This window comes from Euprymna scolopes, chromosome 6 (genome assembly GCF_053919585.1).
Source record: "Euprymna scolopes isolate OS-2025 chromosome 6, ASM5391958v1, whole genome shotgun sequence".
Lineage (NCBI taxonomy): Eukaryota > Metazoa > Mollusca > Cephalopoda > Sepiida > Sepiolidae > Euprymna > Euprymna scolopes.
In genome coordinates, this window is record NC_136487.1 from 142152736 (window position 1) to 142165377 (window position 12642).

Genomic DNA, 12642 nt, shown 5'->3' on the forward strand with positions numbered 1-12642 from the left:
AAAAAAGAAAGTTTTGTGCGCAGACGGAAAGAAGAAAGCGGAATTATTTACGTCATGGATCAAAATTTATTGGATAAATTATTGCGAAACTAGCAATCTGAATTTTAAAGGCTCAAAACAACTTCATTTTACGCCACAATTTTATAAACAATCGATGGAAACAACAAAATCAATTTGTCTGGAAACGATAACAAGTACATTTGACATTCTATCTTGATTAAAAAAAAAATCATGTTCCTTCTTGGTATGGCGGTGGAAGAATACGTGTTAACATAAGTTCGTGTCCATGGACGACGAATGGAAATTACGTTTACAACTTCACAAGCTGGGCACAGCAGAATAAAAAAAAAAAACAAAAAAAAAACAAACGGTACTTGTACAGTTTAATCAAAACATTAAAAAAATGAAAACATCGAAAAAAAGTTATATTGTACGTATCCGTTTTGAACTGAAGATCCACGAAAAAAAAATTGACTTAATTTGATCGAGTAGTTTTTTTTTTTTGCAGTGGAAAAACACGTTTTTATGAGAGCGCGTTGAAGACAGACATCTTGGAATTTTTCTTAATTTTTGTTTGGAGTTTAGAAACGACAAAGGGAGATAACTCCAGTTAAAGCACCGACACTCCCTTCCCATCTTTAATTCTAGCTTTTCTTTCTAAAAATCGAACCTTTTGCTCGGTATCATAACAAATTGGTTTTTCGCTGTAAAACAAAACCTACTTGATGAAATTAAGTGAAATTTTTTTTTTCGGAGAACTTCATTCCATAACGGATACGTACAATTTAAACTTTTTTTCAATATTTTCATTTTTTTAATGTCTTGATTAAACTGTACAATTGCCAAACAAACTTCTTCCTTCCGAAAAAAAAAACAGGAGATGTCACATTTGGTGAAACGATAGCACTGTCTTGAAGATGATGTGCATAGTGCTTGGCCATCGGATGTTGCTTAGTCGAAGGCAATCCACACACAACTGTTTGAGAACTTGTTTCTGTATTAGGCGTAACGTATGCGACGATTTCCAACCACTTACGAGGGATTTGAAAGACAAAAACATAAATTGTGCTATGTGTTCAGTAGTGGTTCCTGGACCAAACTCTTCGTTAATATCGCGAGCTTTTTCAGCAGCTTTTTGGCCTAGCTTGAATTGAAATAAAAAAAATTCTGCGATTTTGCTTTTTTTTTCATATTTTGCTTTTTTTCCAACGTTCAGAAAAGAAGACACAATTGTTTTAAAACGATTGTAATTCAAACGATTAGATAGAGCAAAAAACCGCTCTTTCAAATGATATACAAAGTAATGGTATTATAACGAAACTTATTTGAAAATACAACATTTTAAATCAAAATTAAAAATTCCGCAAGAACCTTATTGCAAATCTAATACATGCTGTTTACTCGGTTTCCAGCGATTATCTTTGCCAAGATGTTTTTAAGCAAGAATAGCTTAACAGCTCGTGTCATAGCAGGCACAACTCGAACAAAAATCTTTTTTTCAGATATAAAAATGCTATAATGAGCTGACATTACGATTGTAGTTGGGAGAATGAACTTATGCTCGTATTACGTTGATTGGTAAAACAAGCTGTAATCGACTTCAAAACCAAGTTTCTTATGTTTTCCATATTAGATAATCTTTCTTTAATAAGGACATAATTACAAACATATACGCATGTCGGAATGTATGCATTGTCTTAATAGTAATGTACATTAGTGTGGCAAAATGTGATTCATAACATAGTTAGATTAAGAATGATAAATAGAATTTCCATTAAAGTTTGACAGAGGTTAAGCTAACGTATACAGAAAGCTGCTTCATGACAGGAAGTAAACGTTACAAAAGGTTAGATAGATCCTGCCTTTTGTGTGTTCGGCGTCTAAGCGAGCCGACATCTTTTCCCGAGTCCTTTCGATCAACCCTATAGATGATATCCAAGAAGATATAATACATATTATTACACACACACACACAAACACACACACACACACACACACACACACACACACACACACACACACACACACACACACACACATATTAAGGGGATTAGACCAACAGTCTAAAGAGCAGAGTATATTTCAATGTATTAGTAAATTCATTAATACAATTAAAATAAAAGAAAAGGAAACAGTGCTCGTTGTAATGTAGATATATAATAAGGTCGATAGGCATATATATCCTAGACCTGTTTTAATATTTAGTCAAATGATTGATAATTTATAATTAAAATTAAAAATTAAAAATCGGTTTCACAAGGAAGAACAAACAAAATTGATTTTGTTTGTTCTTAAATGGATTATCATTTTCCGTGAGAAAAGAGATACCACAATAAAATATTTAAATGACAAAATTGACTAGTCATCTGATATTGTGTGGTTTGCTAACTTAGCTGCATCATTCTGACATGCAACAATGCGCCGATATTTTCATGACTCCATTAGAAAAGAGTGACAAAGCTTTTTATGGGGTGCCTTCAATAAGTTTCCAGACTTTTTTGTACAGGCATTTTAAATTGTCATACACTCTTGAAAATTCAGTATGTTATTGTTATAAATCTTATGAAATGACTGACGAATTTTTATGATTTCAGGTTCAAACAATACACCCTACTAAATTCTGATTGTCACAGTTGGTAAATTTCAAAAATGCAACCTGAACGTGATGACAGTTTAGAAGAATTATATGGAATAACATTCTGTTTTAAACTTAGAAAAAAATGCCACAGAAACGTTTGGAATATTTCAGGCTGCTTTTGGACCATCTTGCATGAATAAAGCATCAATTTTTGTGTGGCATAAGAGTTTCAAGGAAGGCAGGGATTCTTTGAGGGATGATAAGATATGTGAGAGGAATAAGGAAACCAGAACCACAGAGTTGATTGGCCAAATAAAGAATTTCGTGGATAAGGACCGTCGTGTGTTTATAGAGACAATAAGTGCAGTTGATATCAGTGTGGGAATTGCACGCACAATTATTCGCGAGGAACTGAAGATGCAAATTGACGTGAAGTTTGTCCCAAGGATGCTCCATTCTTGTTACAGACTATTTGACCAAGATGCGCATCAAGATAGTTCCTCACCCGCCATATAATCCAGACCTTGTTCCTTGTGACTTTTGGATATTCCCTAAGCCCAAGAGAAACATCAGAGGCTGTCGTTATGAGACAATTGAGAAGATGACTGAGACTTTGACGAGGGTCATTGACACGCTCACATAAGAAGGTTTCCATGGCGCCACCCAGAAGAAGTTGTTGAAACGGTACAACAAGTGAATTGCAGCCAGAGGAGATTACTTTGAAGGGGACTAGAGTTCTATGTGTGTACTATATTGAAAGGATAATATAAAAAATGTCTGGAAACTTATTGAAGGCACCTCATAACATCTACCTACCTATATATATATATATATATATATATATATATATATATATATATATATATATATATATATATAAAGTGATAGCGTTCGTGTGTGTGTTTGTCTGTGTTTACAACTCCCTATGATCAAAGAAATATAAAGTGTCTATAGTGTGTGTACCCCTCTCCTGGTCAAGAAATATTAATGCCCATTGTAGAATACTTCTGTCAAAGGAGACATTTATTTTTATGTGTAACTTCTAGATATAGCATTCTTCACATCACATATACATCGACTGAGTTATGGTTATTAGCATATCACATATTGTTGTTGTATTTGGGTTGGTGCATCTACCACTAGTCTCTCGCTCCAAGAAAAGGTTCAAAAGAGAGTCGCCAATTTGATAGGTCTTGAACTGTCATCTAAACTTCAGCCTCTGTCCCATCGACGAAATGTTGCATCCTTCTGCCTTTTCTACAAGTACTTTAACGGTGAATGCTCTGACGAACTGCAAGCACTTGTGCCCCCCTCAACGTAAATACCCCCGCCAAACCCGACAAGCAGTTAAATCCCACCCCTTCACAGTAGAGATCCCTAGATGTAAAAGATCTTTCTACTCCGGTAGTTTCTTCCCCAGAACCGCTGGACTGTGGAATTCCATTCCAGGCCCCCTACTTCCTCAACTGTACTGACATGCAGAAGTTCAAGTGTAGCGTGAACCGACATCTTGCTGCCAAAATCCCAACACAGTACTCCAGTAGTTGTTACCCCTGATAGTAGCCCCCTACACCAAAGTGGCAATGTGCCTTGTTTGGGGTGAAAATGTAATAAAAAAAAGAAAGAGTTGGAAAGAAACTTGACATTGACCGATTTTATTGTTCTAGAAAAGGTTCAAAGGTAAGTCAAATAAACACTTTTTTTGTAAAGTTTTTTTTTTCAAGAAAAATTGAAAAAAAATTATCTTTGTTTTTTAGAGTGTTATTTTTATTTTTTAATTTTGATTTTAATTTTCTTATCAAGGAAAAACCTGAAAACTAGATAAATTGAAACAAAACTGGGTGGGATAGATTTATTTATTTATTTATTCTTTTTTTTTTCATATTAAAACAGATATTGTTGTTGTTTCCTCAGCCCGTTGTTTTATTAACGGTGTGTGCGCGTAAATGGTATTCCGCATTCGCGCTGGAGGTCTTTCTGTGCTGCTCACTCAAATGCCCACAATGGCAATTGTAGGCCTAGACTTGGCAAAAAAAAAAGGTACCAGTCCGGATGATGTAAAGGTTCGACAGGTGGTAGCCTGACACCTCCAGGCATAGACATCGCTTAACTTTCCTTGTCCACATGATGCACAAGTTTTCGTCCGTGCCAGTAATTTTTTTCTTTACAAAAGTCGAGGACCAGTTGGTGTTTCCAGCTGCTCACTTAAGGCTCTAAAATTCATGTTTTTTTTGTTTTTATTTTTACTAATTTATTTTCTTTTCTTCCTCCTATTCCAAATTGTCGTCTGCTGATTTGAATTTTCAACTCGCGCGAACGCGTGTCGCACTGAAAACCATCGCGCTACATTGTTATTGGTTCAGCTTTATGTTTCGTCAGACGGCTTAATTTTCTCGGCGACGCTCGGCTTACTCAGGCTGTTGACGTCATGTTCCGGAGAAAGCTGGGCGTGCGCTGAGTTACGTCTGGATCATTGTCTGCATGAGTATAAACCTTTTTTATTTGTTATTGTTAAGTTACCCGTTTTTTTTCACTGTGTTTAGTAGTTTTACGCCGATATAATTCATCGTTTTGTTTATAATTGTTTATTTTTGATAAAAAAAATACAGCCATTGAACTATAAGTGGTTTGTTTGCCATACTTATAGATAAATGTGCATTGAACAGATATCATAATACTTAAAGTTAAATTCAAATTTTGATAGATCTTTTCATTTAAATGCGAAAAAAAACAAAACAATTGTAACGCTAAAAACGTACACAGTAAATCAATACGTTGTAAAATACTCTCATGGTTGTCAACGGGTTAATGTAGATTTATTTCTAATAAAATTGCGTTAAAATAACTTAATCGTAATAAGGAAATGAACGATGTAAAAAAAAAATGCAGAAAGTATTAACAATTTTTTATTTGGATAATTTAAACGCGAAAAAAACAACAATTGGGACGCTGAAAACGTAAGCAGTAAAACAATACGTTATCAACGGGTTAAAGTTGATTTATTTGTAAGAAAATTGCGACAGTATAGTTGTAATACAGAATAGTTGCAAAACATCCCCACCCTTCCCATATTAAATAATAATTTCTAAATAATAGCGTTAATATTTTAGTGCGCAGGTCAAATTCTGCAAAAGTAGCGATTTATGCTTATTTGTTTACGCTGTTATGGGTTTGTGTTTATGTACGCATACGCAACCGGAAGTCGTAAACCGGATGTGGGGCTACAATACCCGTTACAAGGTCATTTGAGTTTTATAATTACCATATATGATATCACATACATCGCTATGGTATAATTATTACCATAAATCGGTATTTTTTTAGTTTACCGACTCCTCGGCATTCACCTTTGAATTGTCGACTTATATTGGTTTTGGGGGACGCTGAGAACGAATATTGCATTTATTTCTTGCGCAAACGAGTAGTTAATCATATTTGAAGACATTTAGTATCCAACGTAATCACTACAGTTTGGCAAGCAAGATGGCCACCCGTGCATTTACTAAAATGCACCAAAAAGAGCCAAACGAGCCAAAATAATGACCCCAGGCCTCCTTTCACTTTCTCATGATTGGACAAATAATTATTTTTATCATAAAAAAGACATTTATTTTCGTTTTTTGACACAAACCGATTTTTTCTTCTGACACCAAATCTGATAATCAAACCCGTCGCAAATTTACCGTTTGCATGGTATGAACTCCTGGACCCTGGGACTTTTTGAAGAAATGTTAGTTTCAATAAAGTGGGGGATCACTTTTCTATAATAATTTAACCTAACATGAGCACCCACACGTCGCCCCCCCCCCAAAAAAAAACAAACATTTTGTTTATATTGGGGCGGGGGAGGGCGGCGGCGGCCGGGGGAATGTCGGCGGCGGCCGGGGGGATATTGGGGCGTTGTTGTAATTGTACTATCTAGAAATGTTTCCTGTGAAGGTGTGTTTTGCAATGAGCATAATTAAAAGACAAGACGTTTAAAACCATTGGCGTAGACCTGGCATCAGACTGCTTCAGTCACGGTATGTTCTACGTCTCCATCAGCCGGACAGGAAGTTTAGAAAAACTCTACATTCTAGCTCCAAATCAAAGAAGCAGAAATGTAGTTTACCACGAGGCTCTTCAATGAAAAGTCCAACAAAAGGATATGATGAAAAACTGATATGATCTGTTTGTGGTATGTTTTCAGTATTCAATGTGTTAGATAAGATTTAAGCATCGAGTTGAAATTTACTTCCCTCTTACAACATCCACTTACTGGAAAGGTGCCCACAAATCGCGTACCTGAGTGTGCAGAAAAGTCCAGTGCGATGCGTGGGTATCTTTGCTAGTATAACTATATTTACAATAACTCGATGGAATCAATGAGAATAAGAAAAGAAATATAAATCTAATAGAGGGTAATCTGCACAAACAATCACAACAGAATGTAAATAAAACCAATTACAATATGAAAACATAATAACACTAAGTATGTATAATTATCTTATGTTATCTTTTGCTCGGGATTGAATGATGATCAACGAATGTTCTACACTCTCATATTTTTATTGACATCGGAATCGGGAAAATAGTTCATTTTTCAATCAAATCGCTTGATTTCCTGTTTTAGTTGGGGACATGAATGCATAACTTAAATCAACATAGCAATGAAATTTGCTATCCCCTATGATCTATTCGGGCGGAATAAAAAAAGAACGCCTGTCGTGCTCTACAACCTTCTACAAAAACGCTACACTTTTTGCTACAATATTTTTTTTACTAAAATACACATTTAGAATGTTCTGTAATGGCGAGGGTATTTTTTGGACAAGACTCTTTTTTTGGGCAAGACTCTTACAAGATACCGACTGGAGGAACCTTAAAATAAACCTACTTACCGTTGTAAGACTATTTCAGGTTTTTAACAATGATCTCCCCTCGATAAAAAATGTCTGTCTATATAATTTTCCTACCGTCATTTGGTGACAACTGGCAGGTACTGATTTCTTTTGTGCTATTTATATCCATCATACAGTGCTTCTGGACCGACCCCTTTCCTTTGAACGTAAGGTGTTCGACCGATCGACAGTGTTGTACGAACTATTTTTAGCTGACCCTGTCCTTTTTCTCATGACAAAAGATTTGGGGCGTGACAACATACATTGCGTAATTTGAGAAGATGTCATGAGGTATTTGTTCGCGATAAAAATTCATTGCTTCAAACCTTGCCTTATTCTACTTTCTTTTTGAATTCTTCTTTTCATTGTTTTTATTTTGGGAGATATTATTGTTGTTGTTAAGCGACTAGGATTTTTTTTATAAAGGAGTCGCCATTTATCAAGGCCTGGAGACCACTCGAGGCTAAGAGTTAATAAGTATACGGTAATCAATAGAAAAAATATCGCTGTAATCGTTAGTAGTGGAAAATTGGTAAATCGGATTACTTAAGAAGACGGCTCATAAAGAACTTGTTCACGTTGGACTTGAAGACGACCATACTGTAGTCAACTGGAAAATCGGGAAACGGAAGGTAGTTCCACAGGTATGCAGTTCTAAGAAAGAAACTTTGTTCATGGAATCTACGTTTAGGTTTAGGCACAGATAAAGAATGGGTGAAATTATTGATAGTGGTTTCAACTAGACAAGTGCTTTTCGTGAAAGTTTAGCAGGGGGATAATAGATTGAAGCTCAGAAGAGCACTTGCCATGAAAATAACGATAAAGCAGGACAGGCTCGCAACGTCTCATCTGTGGGAAAGAGGATGCAGGGAAGAGAAAAGGCCATTCACTACTAGGCTACGAAGTCTATTTTGAACGCTATCAAGGCCAGATAAAGTGCTTCTAGTAGATCTTGCCCAGATGTGGCATCAGCACTTCATCCTTGGTCTACTTGGTTCTTCTACAGATAGATAATTGCATCGGCAGTGAAATATATACTGGAGCGGTAGAATGATCCCACCAGTTTTCCAACGACTTTGGCAATGGAGTTGATGTACGTGTTCCATTTCAGATCAAGGATAAAGGTCAGACCCAGAAACTTGTTTAAACATGAAGCCTCCCAAAGACAAGAGCCATTTATTTCAATTGATGCCAGGCGGGGATCAGGGCGTTGATGATGTAAAGATAGAAGTTTGGTTTTATATGCATTAAAATTAACCTCTTTCCCCATTGCACCACGCGGCCCAGATCAGAGGAAAGAGATAACTTTAATTAACTCACGAACATCGTGCTTCAGAATAATCTGGTCCGCATGAAGTCCTTCTGATTTCGTTGCAGCTATTTATTCGCGTGAAAAATTGCAGAGTTTTACCGTGAATGTTACACGGTTGAATATGAAGTCGGGGAAGTTTGGCCGAGAGCAGATTCCATAGTTTTACCTCCGACACTGGGAGCACAACAAGGTCAGGGAAGGTTTGTGTCAGAACACACAAAATAATGAAACAACTTTGTCACTTTCACGCCATTGAGTTGCATCTTTATTTGCAACACAGAAATAGAGTCAACGAACCTTTAATCCTTAATACCACGTGTTATTGCCAAACCTGTCATTGTTGTTGGCTTTAAAGCATATTAATCATTGTTGGATTATTTTATGCTAAAATCGACCATGTTTTGTATACGATTGATTTATAGAACAATTATATAATAAGAATTAAATAAAATATTAATGTTTTAGGAGATGAATGATTCTATTTCCAGGTTGAAGTACAACCGTCGTGAGGGACACCGACCGGAGAAAGAAGAAAAGCTACATGTCTGAAAATCTCCTTATACACTGTATATATGTGACACACACACACACACACACACACACACACACACACACACACACACACACACACACACACACACACGACTACATACACACATGTGCACACACAAAGACAGATGATCGCAGCCATGTCGTATTTAATTACACACCATACAAATTATATAGAACCGGCACGTAACACAAAGAAACATTCGCATTCTTAGTTTTAGGGGAGCAAATTATGACTAAATCTGAATGTGGCCAATCACCACCAAATCGCCACAAACCTTGGAATTTCACTTTCCACTCTAAATCTAATAGTTATCCAATTCGCAAGAAAGGGAGAAAATAATCAATATTATCTCGGCTAGGTTTATATCCGAGACAATTATAAACTTCTAGGTTATCAAACCTTATTATTTTTTTGTTCTTTCTGTATTTTAATAACGAAAATCATCTGCTATTAAAATTCAATATTTTTCTGAAGTTTCATTTTATCGATTAAGATATACTATGAAACGTTTGTGAATCTTGCATTAAAATATATTTTTGACATTTAATAGATTATACTTGCCAAAATCTATTAATTTCTGGGCTTTTAATTGTTTGTGAACATTTACATGATATATTGCATGTATTAAATTGATAAATTACGTATATACTTACGATACGATAAATGAAATTCATATTTGTCTACCCACTCGTTATAGCAACAATAAATTGGAAATTTCTTAAACATATGTACCTAGTATAAATATTGTTAGTGTTTAATTTTTCGCAGTATGATTACAGTATATTTATTATGTAATACATTTGTATTCTATTAATATTTATATATATGTATATACATACATTATATATATATATATATATATATATATTTATTTATTTATTTATTTATATATATATTAGTGATTCGACGATTCCAATATTTGTTCCGATTCCGATCCAATTACCGATTCTATACTAATTTCCTATTCTGATAAATTGAACGATTCCAGTTGCGATTCTTTATAAACATCTAAATATTTATTAATAAAGTTTTTTATTTTGTCACATTAACTTACAATAACACAATTTAAATGCGCAAATATTTGCTCCACGAACCGGTTTAAAAAAAATCAAAATGGCAATGACTTTGAAATGGAGAGCCCCATTTTCAATTTGAAGGAGGGGTACCTGAGCATTCTGTGTTAACAATTTAAGACAGTTCCGTCAACGTAAGGAATATTTATAAACATATTTTAATGTTTTCCGTTATTTTGTGCTTGAGGAATCTTCGATTATGGCATGTGTAGTTTATGTAAAAATTCATTTAAGTAGTTATCGCTTAAAATTTCGTTTTAATTTCGGTTCGCTGAAATTATTTAAAGTAAAGAACATTAAAAACTATTTCAAAACAAAAAAAACATGAACTGAACTTTTATTGACTATGGTAGCATTTATTTCTTGTATATTTATTTTTTCGGGTAGTCATTTGTTGGCTTTTCTGCTAAACACTCTTACTAAATTATATCGAGCAAATATCGAAAAACAAAGAAACAAAAACAGTTTTGAAAAATAATGAAGCTTTACTTACTTTAGTAAAATAATCCGAAACAGCAAATGGGATATCAAAAAAGTAAACACGTAATTAATTTAGTTTTTTTAAAGCAAATAATCAATATAAATATGAATAAGAAGAAAATTCCACCATTTTCAAGCAGAACAGCTTCGTTTCAGTTTTACAGTATTAAACGGTGTAATATTGCACCGTCGGATTCATGGTTGTACTATTGTAATGCAAAGAACACGCAGAAAGGGTTGTAATGAGCTGAATTACTTCTGGTACACTGACAAAACAAGTTTAAACAGTTATATAAAAAAATAAAAAGGTGATGTAAATGTTTTTAAAAAGACACGTAATCACGTGCGCAGGATTTTTTCCATCTTTTGACAATATAACAAGTAACGTTCTTATTTTTATTATTTATCTATTTTCGAAAGAGTGCCACGTGCAAGTGGAGAAGGAAAAAACCCAGAGTTATGCAAAATTTGTGTCGGGAATTGTCTAAAGTTCCGACTTTTTTATTTTGGCTTTCACTTTAATAAGAACGTGAATTTATGAGGTTAATTTATTCGACACAATATGATTCAACTAAAATAAATAAATAAAAGCTAACGTGAGTTAAGATTAAAGTTAAGATGTTATTGTGGACCTTGACTCCTTTTAAAAACCTTGTTAAACTTTGTGACATATTTCCATTCTATGGAGGTCAGGCGCGAATGAACACCCAATAATTTTATTATACCATATTTCTTAAAACTGAAACATAATTATCAAAGTATATTTACGCAGATAGATATGAAAAGTCTTTATTAAAGTTTGTGCCATATTTCCATGAAATACAGGCGTGAACGCAGACCCCACAATTTTATCATACCATCCCTATTTAAGTTGAAACATACTTATCAAAGTAGTTTAATGTACATCTATATCAAAAAACTTGTAAACGTTTTTTTTTTTCAATTTTTATTTCCATACTTTGTGGACCAGGCGCAAACGCAGACCCCACAATTTTTATGAACCACCGTTCTGCCAGATAAAACATACCCATTTCTGATCCTCGATACATATTCTATCATTATATGTAATCAGTTTTTTTAAATAGTCAACCATATAGGCGTGATCAGACACACACACACACACACAGACGTTCAGCTTTATATTATGGAAGATATATATAATATACGGCATAATTATATATTATATAGTATATATAATGTACGGCATAATCACGTTGACACACCGGTTCCCGTCAGATCACCGAAGTTAAGCAACGTTGAGCTTGATCTTTACTAAAATGGGTGACCAATTTGGAGATTCCAGGCGCTGTATGTCGGAGGACGTCGACACCTCCCTGCAAGAATTGGAAAAACCTAACGTCGTCATCTCCCCTAACAGGGATATACATGCGACTGGGGACCACTTGTGAATTTCATACTCCCATGAAACTTCCTCCTTCGGGTGAAGCCGGTTAAACCCGAATAGGGTTAGTGCTGACGCAGTTACAGTAGTTATACAGGGTGACCCCCAAAAAACAAAAGTTAAATGGAGACCATCTAGAACATATGCCGTAGAACGAAGAAAAAAAAGACCAAAGACCCTAGTGTTTTTATATGATGTTTTGAATATAATAAGCTAGTTATGACCAAAGTTTCATTTAATTCGGACAAAACACTAAGAAATAGGGCCTAATAAGAGTTGGACCCGTTTTTTTGGGTCAGCCTATATATATATATATATATATATATATATATATATATATATATATATATATACATACGTGTGC

The 12642-nt window shown here is 34.6% G+C and overlaps 1 pseudogene; it reads left to right on the forward strand.

The window, feature by feature from the left end:
- The first annotated feature begins 12072 nt into the window (after nt 1–12072).
- Nucleotides 12073–12191, forward strand: LOC145278629 (5S ribosomal RNA; annotated as a pseudogene).
- The last annotated feature ends 451 nt before the right edge of the window (nt 12192–12642 follow it).